This window comes from Melopsittacus undulatus, chromosome 6 (genome assembly GCF_012275295.1).
Source record: "Melopsittacus undulatus isolate bMelUnd1 chromosome 6, bMelUnd1.mat.Z, whole genome shotgun sequence".
Taxonomy (NCBI): domain Eukaryota; kingdom Metazoa; phylum Chordata; class Aves; order Psittaciformes; family Psittaculidae; genus Melopsittacus; species Melopsittacus undulatus.
The window spans coordinates 7,482,615-7,506,760 of record NC_047532.1 but is presented as its reverse complement, the minus strand read 5'-3'; positions in this window follow the sequence as shown (position 1 = coordinate 7,506,760).

Genomic DNA, 24,146 nt, shown 5'->3' with positions numbered 1-24,146 from the left:
TACAGCAGCCTTCCACAAACAAGAGAATCACCATCTTTAATACTTCCAGACAGCTGCAACCTACACTGTCAGTGTATCAGTCATAGAAAATCTTCCCCATGTCTTCTACAGAGGAAAGACAAATACAGGCATATTATGCGGCCATAATATAGTCTGATCAACTTTCAAGAAGTTAATTTCCATGTGAATTGTGCTATATAATTTGAGGCAGATGAGGACTCAAGCCACTGACATCAGTCAGACTGTTCAGGTGAAAAAGAAATTATCACAGGAGAAAGGGTTTATAGGATTGAGGCTAATACTCTGAGCTTTCTTTTCCGTTTGAGCTCAAACACCTAAGGAGCAATTTAATTAAACTTCAAATCAAAACAAAGTTCTTTAAAAGTAAAGGATTTATACCGTTCTATTTTGGCATGTTGTAATTAGAACCTTCTTATAAGTACTTTCATTTCAATATTCTTTCAGGTAGAAAATTATGATTTTTAAGCTCTGCTTTTATTTTAAGGCATAGTGAAATAGTGACTGAAAATAAATTAATAAATAAACCCAAATAAACAAACAGGAAAAAAAATAAAATAAATAGAAAAAAATAAAATAAAACTACAACCCACCTCAGTTACAAAGACCTAAATCATGAAGCGTTGCATCAAAATGCTTCCTGAAAACTCAGCTATTGTCAGGACTTCAATAATGGAATTTAGACAAACACAGTTAAAAGATTTTGTTACATGTTTACAAAAGAGAAAGTCTCAAATTATCACAGTACATTAATGAAATGGAAATTGAACTTCTGTCTGGTAAGTTGTGATAAATTTCATAGTAACTGTGAAAATGGAGAGTTTGCAGGAAACATCTGCATCTGTTTCCAATTCAAACACTTCACAAATTTACCAAGGTAAAGTAGTCTACAAGTCTAGAACATATGTGTTCTCTATGATGACTTTTGCTCACGCTAAGTATTTGTGTATGTGAACTGTGAAATGCTTACAAGCTTGCTACTTAAATACAAAGTACTCTAAGGGAAACCCTTATTAAATACCATACTGTGATCCTCTGAATTTCTTGGTTTATTAAACTTGCATGTCACTAATATTTGAAACACGGTTTTAACATTATGTTCTTAGCAAAAATTTAGTATTTATGAAAAACTTCTGAAACTTCTGCCATCTTCCACTGGATTAGTGCAGAACAAGTCCATAATGTGCAAAAGCAAAAAGACTAGGAAGGTCGTCTGAAAACAAGAGTCGGAGTAGCCCATTTTTATATTGAATTTTTGGGCATATATTCTTAAAACATGCTTGGACTCCTCAGCATCATGTTCAGCCTTTTTTGAAATTGCCAATTTTATGATTCTCCTGGAAAAATCCTTTCCTAAAAAGGCTAAAGGGACCCAGTACAGAAGCTTAGGGGTTTTTTTCCTCTTGAGAATCAAGTAAAAAGCAACTGGGTGTGGAAATATATTTGGCTACTTTTACTTTATGTGCAGTGGGAGCACATTAAAAAAGAAAAAAACTTCAAAGTCCTTCTTTCTTGCAATTTTACACTTTCTATGTGTTACATCATAATGATCAGCAATTTGAGATACATGGTCAGATATACAAAATTTGACTCATTGTAAGAAGGTGCCAAAAAAGTCATGAGAAAAAGTGAAGGCAACAGTATTTCAGGGAAAAGGAAAAATTGGGGGTGGGAGGAGCAGCAAGAAAACCCCTTAAGATTCCAGGAGTAAACTGTACATTACTTAATACAGTTACAATTAGTCCTAATTCTTTTCTTCTGTTCTTTGATGTGACCCAAGCAATGTATAAGTATATGGATAAACAAAAAGGTAGGTTTCTAAACTTGAAACCCACTGAAGGCTGAAGCCAATTTAGGGCTAATGCACACAGAATACTAATGTCTGATAATGAACCCTGGGTTTATAATTAAATATAATACAAGAATTATATTTTGACATGAAATCGTGGTGAAACATCAGCGCTTAATTTCTAAGCTGCAGTATGAAATCTGGATTGCACCAGTGCGTGCCTGCAGATAACTATGGTAGCAGGCTAATCAGGCCATTGGTTATTTGGATGGATTCAGTGGTCCAGCTTTGTGTTCTGGCATTTGCATACCTGTTTATATTGCTGTGGATAAGCACTGGCATTTGAACTGGTATGGAAGTTCACGAATACTTGCATTGTTATTTGATACCACTGTAATATGGGAATTAATGTTTTACTGTTTGTTCTGCAAGTTATTTGCTTTTGAATTGGTGTTTGTATTTCTGTAAAGCACATCAGTTAGCATAAGATGTGTAGGCACCAACTCTATTTTGTTAGCATTACATAATGCTTAGCATAATGACAGGCGGGGTCTGGTTAACAAAGTTGCCAATAAACCTGGCTTTTATGCATCTATGTTAAAACACTAATTAAAATATCTGTTAAAAAATGTCTCAAAGAGATTTAGAGTGCTTCTATTTTTACCAAAATAATTACATCCTTCTCAGGGAGGCAAAAGTTTTGCAGGTAGAAAAAATTCAGCTACAAAGTTATGATGAATAGCATCTCTTCTGAAATAGTTACAGAGGTTCAACATACATTATGGCTAAGTATCATGTTTTGGGGTGCTGCAGAGATACAATAGCCTGAAGGCAGTTCCTCCTATGCACTAACTACTCTCACTGCTCAGGTCCTCTCTCAAAAGGCTCATCATGCTTTCTGTCATGCAGCCTTTCATCTTTTCTAGTCTGCAAGAGAGGAAGTTTGTCACTGTCACTCAGAACTACGGCTGCATCTTCAGTTCTGTGTATTCTAACTTCCCAATGCTGGCCCAGTCTTGTCTGCCTGTACAGTGCATGTACATTCAGTTCTTGAAACACTGCTAATTACTGTTACCATTGCATCTCATTCATTAGCTATTCAGAGGCTGCTTGCAGTGTCCAAGGATGAAGGACACTAAATACCATCCTACAGACAGGGAATATAATCAGAAAAATAATTCATAGCTTTGTGTCCTACAATGCAGAGAGTTCAGGCAAACTATCTCAGTCAGCTGTACTGTTCACAGCAGCTTCTAAAGCTGGATTGCTGTAGGCTTTATTCCTCTTTCTCTGAAAAGATGTCATACTGCTTGAAAAATAAAAGGTCATGCAAAGGGAAGAAAAAAATGAAACTACCTTCAAAAATGTTGATCCTAGTAATTCTGCAGTGATTTTGTCTAAGATGATTAAAAGTGTCCTAGATTACAGTTTCACTCTGCTATTATCCTCAAATACAAGCATAATTCAGACTATTTGAGTGTATATTGAGTATCTGAAGTGTTATAGAATAAGGTTAGTGTAATTTCATAGTTTGACTTGGTGTCCAGATTCACATTCCACACATAAATTGTGTTGGCTTATGAGTATTTGAACTATTTTGCACTTTGGTGGAACAGCAGACTTTTCTGCTTACAGTTCTGCAAGGCTGCAAGAGAACTAAGTGTGTTATCTTCCAGAGAACTAAACTTGTGTTAATTATTACCGTTCTGAGTGCTTCTATCCTCTTTCTGACATTAAGATATTCTATAGCTTCCTTCATTTCTTATCTCTTTCCAAATGTTCTCTTACCATAAGCTCAAAACAAAGATGAACATGACAGCAGTATTACCTTACAAAGCACTACATGTTGCTGTTCGGAGGTCTATTAAGACACACAGACTGAGGTTTAGCTCTCAATGACCTAAAAGTTGAAACAAATTAATTCCAACTCCCTGGAAAAATCTGCACTTTGAAGACACTTAAAAACTACCAGGTGACATGGGATCCAAACTGGCATCTTTTGCTTTCCATTATTGAAAATCTTTACATTTATAAGCACAAATAGCTTTCTCACTGCTGCTAAGGACAGGTGATTTGATAAGAATGATCAATTTTCTACTGGTGTATTTAGTAGCCACACTATTCTGTCCTTTCTCATAATTTTTAGCTACTCACCAACTCAGCTTCTTTCCTACACAGCCCTTCCTGACATTAATAGGAGCATTCTTATCTATTTAATGATGACTGCAACAGAAGTAAATATACACAATTTAATTTGTGATGATGCCAGTCACCTGGGGATAAAATACCCTGCAATAAGCCAATATTTCAAAAGGATGCAGTGCTTTGAGGTCAACCAGCAAGTGCTTACACAGGAAAAAGTCTAATGGGAAACAGCCTCTGAAGACCACCACTCTTCTGTTGATTAGCTATTCACTATGCCAACTGTTTCCACAAGGTCCAACTCCAATATACAAATACTTTTCTTGCAAATTTTGCTTTGTTACATTTCATTAGCCTGTTTGCTTGATTTTGCAGTTGTTACTCCATGATTCCTCTGAATTTGAATAAATTTCAATGAGTACTTCTTACAAATATGCGTCATCTCTTCAGCCAGCATTTTAGTTATGTCTTTTTTCAAACCTGTGCAGTCACTGAACTAAAACAGCTTCAGAAGACACCGACATACATTTTTTTATTATTTGAAACATTTAAAAATAATCAAAAAAATATCTCATGCAAGCAGGAGTCTTCCTAGTACTCTGAGAGCTCAGAAGAATGTCTAAATGACACTAGTTCATACCCATTTCCACTGACACATTCAAGACTATGGAAAGTCAAAATGCACAGCTCTGCTATCTGTACCAAATCCATGAGGAAGCCATAGATCTATAGTCTTTCTCTTCAACTGGTCCAGTGTTTTTGGAGAAGGTAGCACTACAAGACTGAGAACAACTAACATTATCCCTGACATGCAGAAAATGCAAAATCAAAGCCTTTATCTAAACATGCACATAAACCTCCCTCAGTTCATCCTTGTCCTTAGAACTGCAGAACTGTTTATCTGGTATCACTTGACAATACCTTTTCCTCCCTTGCTATACAATATGTCAAATAAAATTCCTTACAAAACTTTATTCAAACATTAATAGTTCCTTCAATTAGTCTCCTTCTAAAGTATGAATACCATACATTTTTAATTAGAATGTATACATGTCAGAGAACAGAAAGATGTAGTGTTCTTAAATGTCTATTATTGATTTCATTTAGTGTAGGCTGCATCTTTAATATTCTTGAGGTTATATTTTAAAGAATAGATCCATGCATAAATCTAGTATATTTCACATCTTAATCAAAAGCATAGGAAAATAATTTGTGCAGCTATTCTTTCTGAGCTTGAACCTGCTCCACAAAGGAAAGAATGAAAGCAGCAAAACTTCTGAATTAATCAAGAATGATCAGACTCTTCTGTAGAAACTCAAAAGTGAAATTATAATTGTTTTTAAAGTTAAGTCAGTCTATGTAGATTTTAGTCCCTAGTTCTGCAATTAGATGAAAATTCCATGTAGAATTCTAGGCAAGGTCAAAAGAGAATGGAACTCATTACAAAACTTGGCTTACTTCTTATTTTGATTATTAGTAAAAAGGTGGATGAGAATCTTTTGTCCTTATGCCATTTTCATGCACAAACCCACCCTTGTTGGCTATTGGAAGATTCTCCTTCACTAGACATATCAAAGTTTTCAGCAATGCCAGGGATCTTACAAGGCTTTTCTGATATACTTTAATCAGAGGAATGCCATAAAAACTTTGATAATCAGGATATACACAGCTCTGGCTCACATATCCAAAGGATTTAAGCTCTTTCTGCCCCCTTTTTAATCCCTTTCCACAGCTGAAAGTTATGGAATTACAGAACTGTCCAACACAAGTGAGACATTCTGATCCTGCGTTTGATGGTACAAGCCCAGCTTGATGACTCAATCTATATACCTTTCCAAAGAACAGGGATGAATTGCTTTTGGTATCCTTTACCCACTATAGCTAATCTTTATCTCACACACAACAGTTCAACAACCTTCAGCTGCATAAGCCTCCTCCCACTGCCTGCCATGCAGGAAGCTTTCCGGTTGTGTAAGTTTCTGGCAATTTGGAGAACCAGACTGCACTGTTCCTACCCTTCTTAAAAACAAAGCTGAATCTAAGGGTTCCTTACCCCTTATCTTTCTTGGCAGGTTACTAATTTAACAGTGGTTTATCAAAAGCTCTCTCAGTTGGCACGCCATTTTCTTCTCTATTAGAGTCTTACCTGAAATAAGACAGTTTTCTAGTTGCTTCTGCTGGCTCTATTGCTATCAGATAGCACAGACTCACTGCTAGGCAGAATATTTTAAAGAAACTGACAGGATTCCTGCCCTAAAGATTTTATAGTGTGTATGTTCATTTATAAGAATAAAGCTTTCCAGCTTGTCTGCTGTTAGACAAGGTAAAGGCTTGGGAGGGTATTCAGGATGAAGAATCCCCCAGGTATTGTACTTCTCTTCCTCTTAGGAGTCGCCATGCCAAACTCTCTTTATCTGTCCAGACAAAAAAAGGTGAAATTAAACGTGCCATAAGAATGATTATATTCATTTGTACTTGCACACACTTCAAAATACACATTTTTTCTCAGATTTCACAAGGATTTCTCAGTGTTTCCTAATAACATTCTGACTGTCCAACTTTCAGAATATGTATTTTCAAACTACTTCCAGTAACCAAGGTAATATTTTCCCAGAGGCTGGACTCTACAAAACCACTTACATCATAGAGTAACATGATGTGTTTAATGCACTTTAATTCCAGAGTATGTCTTGAAACTACACAATTACTACCAGTACTCAGAAAATCACATCCATGCAGAAGAACAAAAGTTCAGATAATTTTCTGGTACAGAAAAAAAACTTACTCAATTCAAAAATCTCACAATAATATTTTCAAAAGAAAATCTTCTATGTTCAAAGCCCCCTGTACAAATATCAATACTTTACCTATCAAAACCAATTAAAAAGACATTTTCTTTAATCAGCAAATGTTTGATTCCAGAAACAGACCTAGATTTCAGTAGTTCAGACTGGGTGAGCATTTTACTCATAATATGTACAGTGATAGCAACAAAATGTGCTACCTTTTTCTATAGAGGACTAATAATTGATAGATTATATTCTGAAAGAATTTATTTAAGAAGTAAACATCCCTATTAGGTGCTAGCTTGCACTGAACCAGTTTACTTACATGAAAGTACACAGAATTCATTTCACTTTTCCCAGTATTGCAAAGATACTATTCCTGTCACCTACAAAATATGAACAGAACACTAGGGTGAAAAGATTTTAAAGGGCATATTTGACTAACATTAAACTAAAATGAACAGCCCATTTGGTTTGTTACTATGTCCACAGCAACTTTAAATTAACATTGGAAGAGCTCAAACAGGTGGATATCAAGTGAATAAATTTTATGTTGTTTAAACTAACACAAGCTTGACTATGCCTATTTCTCTACACACATCCCCCAGACCTCCCAGCAATAAAGATGCTGTAAAATACTGGGTAACAGTCCAAATTCTGACTAACATGAGTCTTGTTTTGCTTAATCACTATATTAGTCTTGCTATCCTGTGTGCTATGTCAACCATTTCAACACCTGTGTACTTATTACAGCATGTAGTACATATTACAAGATGGTCACTTACCCAGCCTATAGGTTTCTTTTCTATTCTAAATTCTCCTTTTTCCTTTCCTTCTCACATCTTTAACCCAATTTTATTGGAACTTCATTTCTCCAATCCAAATGTTATTTCCTTTAATAATTATTTCTCTGACAGCTTAATCTGGCTATTTAGTAAGAGTCCCAGAATCAACAGACATGATCTCAGTGACATGCTGTAATGTATTGCTTACACCCCCAAAATCTGGACTTTAAAGTCAAAGCAGCAGAAAAACACAAAAGGAAAACATGTTTAAAGAAAAAGGATAGTAGCTATTGTAAAAAGCATTAAAGTATCAAAAAGCCACAGTATATCCTCAAGTTGAATTCTTTTCAACAAGCTATCAGATGAAACCATGAGACAGCTTGGTTATATGAAAGATAATGAAAATACTGCAATCAAGAATACAAGATGAAGCACTTAAGTGCAGATATATAGGATTAAATCCCAGGATCAAAGAAACACAAGCAGTTTTAACATAGCTTTTGTGAAGACAATATTCTTTTTAACCTTCAGCCACATACCACTCATGAGCATGAAACAGATCCTCTAAAGTCTCAGTTCAAATTTGATTATGTACATGCATTTTATTACACCAACCCTTCTCTAAAATGACTGAGATTCATTCCAAAGTACAATAAAATTTGGTTCTCATGCTATATACCTTTATTCTATAGAGTATTTTATAATTATAAAATTGTTTATGTAAGTTGTTGGGTTTTTTATTTCAAAGTAATTAACTGAAATATCCCTCTGTTAGTCAGCTCTCTGTAGATTTAAGGAAACAAGATTTTGTTCCATAGCCATTCCAAGCGGTTGTCAACTCAGAGAAATTGGATCCAGTTCTTCTCTGACAACATATTAAGTCAGGAGGAATCAAAGATCATAAGAATAGATCCACTATAAAATTTATGCAAGATAATCAGTGTTGACCTGTTCAACAGAAACTATTAGAAAAACATACTTTTATCTGTCTTATTTATATAGCTACCTTCTTTTTAGATGTACTTGATAGAGGGGATTTCATTTAAGGTCCAACATTTTCAGTGAAAACAAGCTGGTATTCAGCTAATTTAAATGGTCACTTCATAAGCTTTCATAGTGGAAATGACTTTTAAAGAGAATGAAATGCATATACTTGGTTTACTTTAGAGATGTGTCATTGAACTGATGATAATACAATTAAATCTCCTGCGGGTAACAAAATAAATACTACCTATCTCCTTTTCTCTGCAGTAGTTAGCTTTATATAAATTAGGCAATAAACACTGTAACCTGATACTGTAACCCACAAAAGGCACCACTGTTAGCAGAAAATCTACTATTCTGTTCTTTCCCTACATAAAATGAAATTAAAACACTGTGTTCTATTTTGCCATCAGTAGTATTGTCACAAATCCCAATACAGGATCTTGCCAACTACAGCAATTTGTCACAGATGAGTGACTGAGATCGCTTAAAGAACCATAACCAGAGGTATTAACAAAAGTGGGTTTAATATAAATTTATCACAGTTCAATGGCAAGGTTCACTATTACAACATGGATGAAACTGACAAAAGGAAATGTAGAATGGGACAAAAAAGACTTATACACGGACTGAAGATGTAAAAGGGTAAGGGAGATCTTGAGTCACAAGGTTCAGAGTGGGACACCCTTGCTCTCTAAACTCCTGATGCAGTAGCTGGATCCTATCTTAGGCTTGGACAGCAGTGTGTATAAAGGAATCAACTACATGAATTTCATTAATATAGCACACTTATCCAGAGTTTACTGAGGATCTGTTGTGAACAAGAGGTCTCTCTGCCTTGGGAAAGGAAGGAGCTCTTAGCCTCAGGTAAGGAATCTCAAATCTTGAGAGTTGTCCCAGCTCAAAGGGTGAGTCACTGGCATGCAGTCCAGTTGCAAGCTGGAGAGAGCTCAAACTGGACTCATCCAAAGAGATGTCATTAATAGAAAGGTTTCTCTTCCTTGAGGAGCAAACTTGAGAGGATTCCAAGCTCAAGGGGAGATCACCACTGTACAGCCACACTACCCAGCAGGGACAGCTCAAAAAATTTAATCAAGCTGTCATATTTATGGGATAAAGTGGTTGGCTTCTAGACAAACTGCATAGGATAAACACGGTATGCATGACAGCCCCTGAACCCACAACTTACTTTCTTCCTTGATAAATGAGTCTTGGAAAAAACACCCACTATCTAAGTGGGTGGTTAATCGCATGATCAGCGTTCCAAGCTCATTTGCAGTGATTCTCACTAGGTCATTCTGCTCCTTTGTGGGTTTCCAAGTTCTTAGCCCAACTATAGCTCAGGCCTTTACATTTCTATGTAAATTAAAAAAGGTCAAAGTTTCATCCTTTAAATTCATAGATGCAACAGATTTGAGATTTGTGAATTCCTAATGAAAGAAGTCAAAAGTAGGAAGTTAGCACTGGATGTCAAAGTGCCTCTAGGAAGTAGATCTTAAAGCTGGTTCTGTTCCATTTCATATATTGACTTAGGAATCTCCTTTGGATTTCACTACGGAGGTTTGAGACATTTCCTAATAAATGCAGTGACTATAGGCAAATTCCTTTATGTTCTTCTCCCTGATGTAATTCTAAAAGTAGTTGAAATTATTTCAAGCACTTCTGACTTGTATATGTATCGCATTTGAGAATCTACCAGATCACGTTATAACTGTATGAAATACAGGCTTAGCTTCCCTATTCTTGTAAAGCTGCTTGCCAGTACAAAGAGACAAAAATCAGAAACAAAGAAACAGGACTGACTTACTTCTATACTTCCTAGGGTACCTCATGAGTAGATTTGAAAGAAAAAGTAACCAACTATTTCAAAGATGATTTGGGGATAGCTCTCGTTTTTAGGAATTTAATGATTCATGCATAATCAAAAGAAAGAAAACAAATGAATAGTCATGTTGTTAATGAGTTTATTGTGATTTTGTGTTTTACTTGCCTTTTTATAACCTTTTAACATACCCAAAATAATATTTGATGAATTAATATTACTAGGCTAAATATGCTGTCTTTAAAATGTGATGTTTCACACTAGACATCTGACCCAGGTAATAAAAGCAAAAAATTAATTCTTATGCCTCTGATCAAATAGATTTTATTTTATCATATGATATTGTATGTAATCTATCGCTTTACCTTTGCTTAGCTATGTGTTTCTTACCCTGCCTTCTTAGTGTCTGTTTAGGACACTTAAAGAGTGTCCTAAAAAGACTAAAGTTTAGGCTGCAGCAGCGTGCTGCAATCAGAAAACAGAACAGTGGTGGGGTATGTGCATCTGACACAAGAAAAGAAAACCTTCCAGGAGGTCCCTACCACGATTATACAGCATCAGCTCCAGAAAAAGATAAGAAACATTCTGTAACTTAACTTTTTACTATATTCAAACCTGAAAGAACTCTTCAGGAGATTTTCTGCACATCTCTACCAGGGAAGAACCGAGTTAAATTTGTGGTCTCACTGACATACTAATACATCTAATATTAAGCAACATTAGCCCTGTTTAATGAAACACCTTAAATTACAGCCATCTTCTACCATACTGCAACAAATGTTTTGCCTGTAATTAATTTCACACCAATATAAATGGAAGTGACATAACAATGAGTATGGCTCAGAATCTTCAAAGTACCCTTATTTCAAAGTCAGTATTGTCTGATATATTGGCATTGCAGCATTTTAACACAGCACAGTTTTAGTCAGCTGTCTAAACCAACCAATACCAGACAATTATTTCATTGCAGTAGCATTAGTTTGAAATACTTCTTACTTTAGCCACTTCTAATGCTTTCATAGCTCACCCTGAGGCTTGCCTGCATATTAGATCTCTTTAAAGAGAAAAATGTATCCAAGGGTTGGGTTTTATCAGCTCCCACATGGCCACTCTTTAATAACTGTGCCGAACCTGTCCAGTGATATAACACAGTACAGACAAGTGATCCATGGAAAAATACAGGCAGTGCATATACACCAGAGATATCAAAAAGCACATTCAGTTGCCCCACATGCTTATTTAACTATCAAAACATAATTTGCAGCAGAGATTACAAAAGGTTTGCAGAGAAAAGCACAACCATTACTCACTGATGAGGTCTTTCCAGACCTGCCAGGTTCATATTCAGTGCCCAAGGCTGACAGACTGTGCTGAAAGTTTTCAGCTTTCTCTTTTCTTCTTTTACAGTCTCATCTCTGCAGCACTTTGCCTAAGGCTATCATCGTTCTCTTTGCTGATTCTTCATCTTAGATCTGGGGAAAAGGGGTGGGGGGGCACACACACAGAAGAAAGCTTCATTTTTTGTTCATTTATTTATATGTAATTTTTATATAGATATACTGCTCATGAGTAATTCTACATAAGACAGTGTGAAGCCTTCTTGGGTTCAGATTTTCCTCAGTCTTATCAACGGTCGGGAGACCCTAATGCTTCCCCTCTTATTTTGTAACTCCTACACAGGCATGCTTATGCTCCCAATAGGACACACTCAGCATGATGAGAAGGAGAAAATTCAAAGGTAAAGAGAAGGCACTGTGATAAGAGGGGGTTAGCTGTGGCAGGAGCAGCAAGGGGTCAAGAGACAAGTGAGCATTAGGGCCTATAATGTCCAAAGTCAGCCGGAAGCCCACCTCCCCTTTTCTCTCTACCTACACAGCAGACACATGCTCTGCAGGGTACATTTCTGTCTTCCTTAGCTCCTGCAGGTTTGCTGGTTCCTGCAATAGACCAGTTCTCAATTTGGCCACTTTAAAACAAAATACATCTTTGTAGAAGAACTTCTTATATTATTTGGCTAGCTGTTTTAAAAACAAGCAGCTCCTCCTCCATCCAAACTATCATACAGGCAAAGCTAACCAATTTTCAGGACAGAACAGAATTTCTAGTGAAACTTGATGACAAAGAGGAAGGCACATATAGCACAGGCTAGATTTTTGATTGCTTCTCTTTTAGTTACTATTCCAAAGCTGCACATTCATTTATTTAGCCACTGTCAGAGAAATAAGAATTTATCCCTTCTGCTAGGGAAAACAGGTATCTCTAGGGACATCAGCCAGCCTATTTGTATCCATCACACCAGGCTGAGGAGCTGTTTTCCCTACCTGTGTGACCCTGAGGGTTATTTTGCAGGAGACTACTTCCCCAGTGGGGTTCTGCATGGAGAGAACACCCAGAGGAGATTCAGAAGGTCAGAAGGCATATTTCTGATTTGCAACTTGCTTCACAAAGTTGGCAAAAAAATTTCATTTTGATATTGTAGAGGTTCTCTCACTCTATAATAAGCAATCCAGGATGCCAGTCAGCCCCAGGAATACACTCTATTCCCACAAGCAGAAAACTGTAGCAGCTCAAGAAAACAGACTGTAAAAACACTTTGCAAATGTGTTGCATCTGTGTCTAGTAATATCCAAGGACAACTCACTAGATGTATAGACCAATCAGGATATGCTCAAATATGGCTGAAAAAGAAAGCAAGACAGAAAAAACTGCTTGTAATTTAGTATTAAATGATTCCTTTATTCAGTATTGGATCTCCCTGCTGTATAAATGAGGCTATTCCTTTTTAAGAAAGTCAAGGAAAAGGGTTAGCAGAATAATTCTTTTTATCTACAATTCAGACTTTGAATTTATAGTTGGCCCAAGTTCTCCTTCATCTCTGCATCTTCTTTGTGAGAGGTTAAACAAGTCACTCAGGGGAACAGCATTTCAGGAAAAACTCTTTTTGTTTGTTTTTCATTTTGCCAAATCCTGTGAATCATAATCAAATCCTGAATTAAACTACTGTGGAGATTAAACTAGCTCAGCTTCTTAGCTCTTTCACGCCAAAAGAAGAGTTTGGTCCACAGAGAAAGCATAGAGAAGAAAGAAGGAAGGCAAGCCTAGGGAAATAAAATTTGGCTAATTGAGTTATGCTGTGTTGAGAGGCAAGCTAATGTTACCAGTTAATATGAATGTAATCCTGACCTAAGCAGCCTGCTGATCAAATAGATTAAATAAATATACAGTCATATTTTCAAAGGGTGGTCAGGTTCCCAGCTATTTCGCAGTTCTACAAGGAACTCTCAGTGCTCCGCAGCTTTGAAGCCTGGCTCACAGCACTGTCTATGAAGTTAGCTGGGGAAAAATATACTAATCAAAAATCCCTTAAGAATACTTATAAAGTTAATTGGCATAATCCACTCGAGGAAAAAACCCTGGGACCCAGGAAGAGAAAAAATGTGAAGAAGGGATTGGGAGAGCACATCAGTAAGTGGGGTTCTTGCTGAATATTTATACTGCAGAAGTACAAGACTTCCCTCCTAATAAACACATAGCAGCTGTAGACTACGTGGCTATTGATGACCTTGGACAGAATTAGCCCTGGTTAAAATGCCAATACTGTCTTGAAACCTATGGATGCATCTGGGAGCTTGAAAGGAATGTGGTCAGAACCTCTTATTCTTGATGTGCAACACTGTTCTCTGTCCTTCTAAACCTTTTAAACTTCTTCTTCCAAGCTATACACAGGTACTGCTGCTCAGTGTTGGGAATGCAGAAATGGGGCTTACACTTTCACAGTTCAGACTGCTATGGAATGAATCAGAGATCTCAAAGGATTGTCACAATTCAGAATAATTTCTTAGACACCTTGAAACTTTAAAAAAAATAAATCAGCAGAACTGAGCTAATAAAACATTTGTTCTATCAAGCAGAGAGAAGAAAAAGCCAAGCACGTAACATGAAATGTATAAACACATCAGCAAGGCTGAAATATGTATTCCAGTCTCTTCACAACTTTTATTTCAGTGAAAAAGAACAAGATGATATACGGAAATTAAGAAGTTTCAAGAAGAAAACAAATTGCCAAGTGGCTTACTGAAATGCTGATGTATTATTCTGGCATTTAACTACCTAAGAAAACTTCCTTGAAGATGCCTAGGCTTAGCATACCTGGCTTACTTTTGTAAAAGCAAAGCCACTAGAGCATACAGCTATCACATTTTAGCCACATCCTTGCTGTACACATTTGGGAGAACACATCAACAATACCAGCTGCTACCTGATGCATGTGACAAGTTAGTAGAAGCTTTTGAACCTTACAGAGGGAAGAAGTGAAATGCAGGGACCACTACAAAACCAAGGAAAAAACCCTACATTTACATTAAAAAGGCAAAGAAAAAGCATTGTGAGGAGAGATCATCACCTTCTCCTTTTTAAAATGGGCACTTAAAGAAATCAGCATCATCTACACATGACACTGACTCAAACTAAACTATTGTGCAGAAGGAAATGCATTAGCAGTAAATGTGTGGGTTGTCAATTTCTCAATAATATGAACGCTGGAGAAAAAAAAACAAACCTCAAACGTTAAAAGCATGCTTTTAGAAAAATCAAAGCAACATAAAGGCAGGTTTTTCCTCACAATCATAAATATTACAGTCTCTTTCCTATCACATCTCCCATTTATGTAACTCTGAGCTGTAACATGAATCATACTTCAATACTATACAGTATTATACTATTAGTAAGGATGTTTCCCCTAGCATTACAGGCCAAACACAAATTGGTATTTGTCCTAGGATACAGTTTACATTCAAGTCGTCCTGTTCTGTTTGTCTTTTGTGTGCACACTTGAAATCAGAAAGTCAAAGCAGAGAAAGCAAGAAAGTGTATTTCAAAAACAATCAAAAAGGGGGGGAATACTAATGTATAAAATCTGTCTTTACTTTTGCAAATATGAAAAGTCATGATCAAAATCTGTTCATTCTTCTTTCTAGCTCTAACCTAATAATTTATTTCTGCCTGCCTACAGAACTGGAAGTACTAAAAGTGACTGAGACTGAACATTAGCATCCCACTGACAGAGATTACCCACACTGATGGGGCACTTCATAACAAATTGTCAGCTCAACCTGTCTGGATAGATTTTAAGGTGTAATCTAAGTAGATGCAGTGTCATTCTGCTGTTACCTATCACCTCATATAGGAAGTAGCAAGTCACGAACAAAAAGGCTTGTGGCTAACTTGGGGACTTCATGTTTATTATGTTAATGACATATACTACTCATGAAGGCATTCTCTCTCCTCTTGATTTCTGTGAATCACTTCAGCTTCTGTAACAAGTTGCCACTAAACGAGCACATATAATTTAGGCAAATCAGAAATAGTTTAACAGAGGAATAACTAGAACATCAGACTGGAAAATAAAGTTCCTTTAAAAAGTTAATTCCATCATTATATTGCTATCATTACAAATATTTCTATCATTAATAATATTCAGAGGCACTAGTAAGAAGCATACACAGAAACAGTTCAGAGTAGCTAGAGTCAATTCAGCTATGAGAAACAGGAATGGAGGACTTGCCCCAGGCAGTTTTTCTAATCTAATATAAGTCTCTGAAAATGTGTTTGAAACTATGACTGCCCAGATATTCCCAAGAAATAGGACTCCATTGTGCTATGGATAAAGGCAAGATATGGAGGTACAACTGTTTTCATCATAATCCACAGATCAGAAAGTGCAAGCAGGGGGATAAAACTAGTAAGAAATGCTTTTCAAATATTCTGTACTCCTGGACCTTTGAGTGAACAATCTGCTACATTTTCCATTTTCAAATAAATAAAGAGCATTTGGTTTAAAAAATTCTACTGGTAGGAAATTTTTCCTTCCAAGAATTATTGACTAAAAATACATCCATATGGACCAAGATATGTACAGTAATAAGTTAATGTATGAACATGTACACATAATGCTAATATTTTTAGTGTTCATATTAAGGTAAAATGAATTGCTCTGCAACATCAGTCATCCTGAAAGCAAATGAAAAATATAAAAGTATATAAATCTGAAATTTATAAACCCAGATTGTGTTTGTTCCCTGAGATTATATCCAGCATTTTGACTCCTCCCAAGACCACCATTTTCATATATAAGTATATCCAATATGATCAAAAATAATTCCCCACAAATTCTTCCTAAACAAAAAAAAAAACCCCAGTAACAGTTCACTAAAGATTCATATAGAATCTTCTGAAAAGGCAAGCCCCAGAAGCAGAAAATTAAAGCTCCTACTAACTTCTCCAGTTTTCTTACTATCTCAGGATTTTATGTTTCTACCTACTCCCTTGAGCACTGGATTGCATTTTTCTGTATATTTTTATGTGAAACAATTCAAACCAGCAATTCTAAGCTCAGGAATGAGTTTCTCAGACTTGAAGATAACTTTCCCAGAAACATATAAAGTTTTATTCTATTCTCCAAAGACACATTTATATATGCAATTTCTTGGGCCAGGTGCGTGTAGGAATATATGTTTGTGTGTGTGGCATCATGACTAACTACCTCATTTCAGAATATCAGTATTGAAACTCATTTGCTACCAGGAGAAGTGGAATCCTGTCTGCAATAGAACATACTACAGAAGTGACATCTCAGAAAACTCTAACAGGAGAAAAAGATTCCCATTTTCTTGCTTCCTCTAAGCTCTAATTCACAAGCCAAGGAAGATTAAAATGAACAGGAAAAAAACCCAGATCAATAAAAAAATCACAAGAATGTTTTCAGTAACCTTGTTCTTAAAATGTTTTCGGTATCAGTAAGGAAGTTTCTACCACTGTTTCATTTACCCCACACCCCTGCCTGGAGAATTGGGTCAAAAAAGACAAACTATTGCTAAATTAGTAAGTCAATTATTACACTTACTTGTTATCACTCCAAGTTGATTTGGATATCATCTTCTAAGCTTACAGGTAAACATCCATTGTAATAATGCAAAAGGAAAAGACAGAGTAAGCCTAACTTTTGAAAAGATTATGTGCGATCATTAACTTACCACAGGCATCACTCCCTTGTGTTTACAATCCAACTTTCCAGCATGAAAAGCCAATTACACTAAGCACTAAGCAAACAACTATATTTTCAGTGAAGCAAATCATATATTTCTTTCTCCTATAACTTATGAGTGCACTGCCAAGCAACTACGACTTGTGAATTTCAGTTTAAGTCTACACAAAGCCACTGTAGCCAGTGCAAAAGCTCCCTGATCATAGAAACAGTCTCATTTGGTTAAAACTTCAGTTAGTATATGTGCCTGCACTCTGAACACTATAGGTGCTTAAATGGTTGTGCAGCGTCATGATACGTTCTGGGATATAGATTGATTGATTGATTTAACTTCAGTTGCCATCTTTTCCCCCATGCCCCAGCTAGCTTAAAATCAGTTAACACTCTATATCATGTCAGGAGTGGCCCATGTAGAACAGAGGCAGACTTTAAAGGCACAAGGATTAGTTTATGTGGTTATGTAGTCCAAGTAATCATATGCAAAACAACTGTGACTACAATTCACCCATCTCATGTTAAGTTTCAAAAAGCAGAGAGCCTTGCAAGAAATATAAAAATAAAAAATAGTAAGAGCAGCAGCAAGTTGGAATGCAGAATAAATGGAGTATGGATGCTCTATTTATTCTTTCATTGTAAAATCCTGCAAAGAGAGATAAATTCTTCCCTTCAGGAGTGTTGCATTTCTTCCTCCCCAACCACATTTATTTATTGTCAGGTATTGTTTGAAAATTTCAGGTATTCTTTGAAAACTTCCAAAACTCTGATTATCACCAAAAGCAAAATTATGTCATTTTCTTGGGTTTGTCCCCAGCTCTTTCTTGTCTTATTTAGGTCAAAACATCCTCAGAACAATTTTCACTCAATATTTGTATCTACAGAAGGCTCCTCCTATAGGAGGACATAAATCCTGCTACAGTGCTAAGAATGCTAATTAAAATACATATGAAGGGCATTTCTTACAGAAAGTTGAATTCAGCAGAACATCTGTACAGATATCTCTAAATATTACAAAAGCAAAGATTCAGGCATTCTCCTGAGTACAGGCTTTATAAAAACAGAAGGTGCTGCCAATGGCTGGTTTTAAATCTTAATAACTACAGTTACCAAGCACAAGATATAAAAGAACAATTGCTTGTTACAATAATTTTCCTTTTATATAAGTCTATTCTTAACTTATTCTCTAGACAATGAGCAGAAACGTGCAAGTTCTAATTATGAACAGAAATTTTGTTTGCACTTTGTCTAAGAGACTAGACTATCATCTTTTTCCTCACTGCAACTAAATATTATTTGACAGTGTGGTTAAAGTTTCCAGAAGCAGAGATTAGGAAAGGAAGGAAAGAAAGTAGGGTAGATTAACCTAAAACAACATTACCAAAAATGTCAGTAAAGACAGAATAGTCACTTCTTCTGTAATGCACATAAAAAGAGATTTGTGCATCCTCAGAGACTTCTGTATCTTTTTGTAGCAGAAAAGGAATTCAGAATCATACTTTGAACTTAATTATACACAAACTGAGGTTTTTGACAAAAGACTAAGTTGAGCTTGTAACAAATAATAGACCTATCAATTATAGCTCTTGACAAAATAGGAAAGGTATGAAAAATAGTGAGAGGATTTATGGAACAGGAAATAGACAAGATAAGACAATAGCTGACTATTACAAATAACAAAGAAAGATAGAAATATTATTTAACAATAGAATATATTTCAGCTACTGGCTTTCACCACTCCCACCTCTGGCCTTCAAAGCAACACAAGTGACTAGATGCCATGGTTTAACCCCAGCCACACAGCTCGTTCACTCACTCCCCCCCTTTCTCCCTCACTTCCCGGAGAACTGGGGAGGAGAATCCAAAGAATGTAGCCCCCACGGGTTGAGATAAGAACAGTTTAATAACTAAGGAATAACACAAATCACTACTGTTACTAGCAATAATAATAATAATGATAAAGCAAATAACAAGTGAAGAGAATACAACACCTCACCACCCGCCAACCCATAACTCACTCGACCCTGCCTGACCGAGCACCAACCGATACCTCCTCCAACTCCCCAGAGCACCAGCCATTCTGGGTAACTTTTGGTTACATCCTGGGCATGACGTGCTATGGTATGGAATACCTCTTTGGCTAGCCTGGGTCAGGTGTCCTGTCTCTCCTTCCTCCCGGCCTCCCCTCCTCCCTGGCAGAGCATGAGGCTCAAAAAGTCCTTGGCCAGAGTAAACATTTGAGCAGTAACTAAAAACTGGTGCTACCAGCACCATTCCCAGCCCAAAAGTCAAAACACAGCACTGCACCAGCTACCAAGAAGGAGAAAAAATGACTGCTACTGCTGAACCCAGGACACTAGACTGTGACACACACCCCCCACCCCAGCCCCCCAGCTCATAACTCTTCTGATAGATTTTCCAAAGCTAAAAAGTAAGTGCATACCTCTCAGTTCAGGCTAATCCAATAAGTAAAAAAATTAAGATTTAAATTCCCATTTAAAAAAATCATTTGATTTTTTTTCTTGGTTGTACAAAATAACAACTGTTAATCTAGAATTACTGAGATTCTGCACAGTCTAGATGAGAAAAAGAGGGGGGAAAAAAAGATACAAATCTGTCTTTTCTTACTTATTGAGCCATTACTGAATGTTCCTTCTAGGTATTCAGTGTACCTAAAAAACTCAGGAAGAGTATACCTCATTCAAATGGGAAAAGGAGAAAACTTCTGAGAAATCTTCAACGTTCTCAATAGAAGCATCATAATGTAAAACATTAGTAGTTTACAAAGCAAAAAGCAACAGACATAAGCTGCAGCATGGGAATTTTCAGTTTGATACGAGGAAAAATTCTTCACAAATCAAGTTTTATTTCAGTTAAGAGACTTGAATAATCTCATGTAAATCTGAAGTAAACCCAGATTTGAGTAAGGGCTGGACTCCAGAATAACATCTATAATAAATTATTCCACAATTCTGTACCCAGAAAGCAAGGACAGCAAACCATTAGAATCAGATCAAATGCAAGCACCTAGATATTTGAAGTAGGAAAAAATTTGATCAACATATGAGAGTGCCTTAAAATTTGAATATATTTCAGGTACTTCCTGTCCTTTTTGAGCATGTTTATTCCATAATATTTATTTTCTTCTTGATTTAATCCTTGAGCAGCCACAGATGAATCAAATTTACTGAGGTAACAAAAACAAATATCCATAAAATTAAATATGATTAAAACCCGACTTCGTCGTTGGCTGCTATGGTAATGGGAATGCAACTATCTGTGCTGTTTATCATTATTACATTGTCCTGACTAGCCTAAGGTGTTCTTCAAGGTCAAATATCTATTTTAATGATATTTCTCACTAATGCCATTTCTCACTAATGCCAGGGAAAGAATCACATTTATGGGACTTTCTCTAAATGGGACTTCTGGTGTACATTCATCCACAATTACTGAGTAATTTCTAAAACAAAAATTAAAACAATTACATTATCTAGAATATCTTACTCCTTTTTTTTTGTGAAGTGTTAACCAGCAAATGCAGAAGTAAGGCATGATGCATGACTCATTTCCATGCTGCCTATCTTCCCTTTGGAATGGTTTTCTAATTCAATATAGCCCCTCTTGATGTGATAAATTACACCAAATCAAAGAAATGATGAGCATCTTACTGATAATTTAACAAGAACCTCATTCATGGCAGCTGTCATTTAGTAATTTTTCTGGAGACAGTTGAATTTAAGGAAAGAAACAACCATTTATTTCTTAACCTGTTCATTTCACAGTAAGTGAGAATAATTCATGGCAATTGAACAAGCTGCTTGAAAGTCTCTGATGTTATTATGAATTCACAACATTGTCTATTTAAGGATAAGAGGCAAACCTGACTAATCTGCTAGGCATGCATACTTGAATTTAATAAAATATGCCTTCCTAGCCTGCTTTTGAAATTACAAGAGCAGCAAGTGAAATGGCACTCATTTAAATGGCACATGGTAAGTCATGCTACACAGGCAAGTTTAAAAGACTGAAGTTTTTGAGAAGACAAATGAAAACAGCTAGCCTTGCTGCAGAAAACTCATAGAACCAAGAATATTGCAAAACCCCTGATGAATCCTGAAGTGCTTCAGAAGACTTGGGGCTGGAGAAATGAGAACACTATATTAAATATTTTCACTGTTCTATAAATACTGATACTATGGATTCTCTAGATTAACAGTTAATTAACTACCTGAACTAAGTAAAAAGGATTTATGTGGATTTTCAAATGAGGAAGATCTGCTCCAGTTTGTACTGATGGGATTGCATTCTTAACATATACTGTATAGAATTAGTTTCTTGGCAAAAGCGATTCACTTTCATCATGGAATGTAATGCCGGTTTCTCCAAACACATCTTTATTCCAAGGCTTCAGTGGATTCCTTTCAGATTGTATGTTCAAGCAGGATTCCTCATCATCTGCCAGGCCACAAACAAGTATAAATTCAAATTTATACATCTGAGACTAAGTAGATCTGAGCCTCTTCAGTTTTAGGTGCCTCACAAAGATACCATGAAAGGCAGGCAGCACTGCTCTCATCTTCATAACAACTTTTAATTGATTGATTTGTCCTTGCACTTCAAAAGCTGCTTTTCTAAATTCTTTCTGCTTTAGAGCACTTCTATAGAACATCTGAAAGTTAAAAGATGAGACTCGCAGAATGCCTGAAAAATGAGCCTTCCCTGGAGTTTTCTTTCAGGTTCATGAATAGCTCATTTGGTTGGGAATGAAAACCATCATGTCATGTTGGCAATACCTCAGTCTGTTAACCCAGCATGGGTTAACCTCAAGTTCACCCACACAACACTTTTTCTGTTATGGCTCTATTGGATTTGGCATGTGAAAAGGCAAGGGCTTCTCAGGGAGTTGACCAATTCCAGTTCAGTGTGGTCTTCCTTGATTTCTTCCATTTTAATTTAAAATGCTTTATATTTTAAAACTTAGCAGATTGCTTCAGGGAATAAACAGTTTCCTGAGTACTGGAACTGACGTAACCCCAATTCCAATAAGATTTGAGTTCTTGATTGATTGCTTTTTTTAAACTGAATTACCCCAATTTTTTTCTGACACTCTCATAAATCTATAGAATTTTCATGGAAACGTATGACCTGCCAACCTGAGCTATAGAAATAAGATGACAGCATCAAAAGTTATGAGGGGAAAAAACTTGAAAACACGTATACCATGCTTCTCTGTCAAGTACTTTTGAAATAGATCACGGACTCAAGCAGTCTGGATACCTGCTTCTATTTGTACCACACTCCTGAATTTTTAAAACATGCCTTTCATGACAGGAGTATAAGGAATACCACTTTCTTTTTAATTTTTTTTGCCAAGATACAGTGCTCAGTTCCATAATCAATCACCTCAGAATAGCTTCAAGCCCTTGAAAAGGCGAAGGAAAACAACACATAACCTCAGGGGACTGCTGTCTTTTTTCACTTAGAAAGGCTCTTCCCTGCAGGCCTGAGACCCTGGAGACATTATCAGGGAGCCTGCAATTCCAAAGGGAATCCTGAAAGTTTTGCAGACTTCTTTCTCTAAGCTCCCCTGCTGTAATGATGAACTCAGCTGAGTTCCACTGTGAACCTTGATCAGTCACCCCATGCTGCCTTAGACTTCCCTTCAAGCCGTCTGACTTGTGCAGGTTTCACAAGTGCTTCTGATACTCTGTTCCATCCACAGACCCAGCAGTACACAGGCTGGTTTTGAGGTTAGATGTCCCCAAGATATCAGAAAGCATTCTATATACCTCTCTTGGCTCTGTGTATTTTATAAGCTTTCCATATACTCTTCGCCCTCTTGCACCTTGCGCATAGTTTCATTTTTATTGTACTTCCTCAGATTCTGTTAGTCAAATTACACTGTCTTAGGATACACCTAAATCAAATCATAGAACTAAAGCTTTTTCTTCCACCATGCTTCACTAGGCATATTATATGCCATATTGTCAGCTTTCCACAATGACATGCCTTCTCCCATTGTTGACTGTTTTTCTTATCAATCATTTTTCAGTTTTACTACATGCTCTTCATTCCTTTAAATTGCTTTAGACTTATTTAGCCTGCTTTCCAATTTCAGGTCACTCATCCTCTCACTGCTCTTTCTGTTTTCCATCAACAGTTTTTTACTACTATATTTCACTCTACTTCAGAGCACTTACCACAAGGAATTTGTCAAAGTCAAATGATAGGTGTCATCTCTAAACATCTCATATTGCTGTTTGAAAACATCTAGGGACAAAAGTACTAAAATCTTAGGAGACAGCTTCCTTTTCACATGGATTTATAAATGTTCAGTGCAAAGCCTCTGACCTTATCTACATCTGCAAAATTCCTCAATCCTGTAATGATTGTAAAATACTCCTTAAATTGACACAGGTAATTCAGTATCTGCTTCTGCTTCCTCCTGGCAAGCACAGGAAACATGTGAGGTCTTTTAGGCACAGATTCTTTTGTATCACTTCAATTGCCTTGTACCCAAATGACATTCAGTCCTACAGAAAAATAACTTTAATAATATCCATATGAGTATTATTCTGGCTTCTATTATATGGGTTCTGTCTCAACCTGTGCATTTCTGGTTGGGTGAGAATGTAACGTATTGCTTTATCATTGTTTTCTATGTACACATTATTCCAGACTTATCTTTCTATCTGGACATTTCTAAGTATCTTCCATGTGGTGCAGAAGGCTTGAGAAGCATTTTTAAGAATTCTTAACATTGTTACAGAATGTTCCTTCC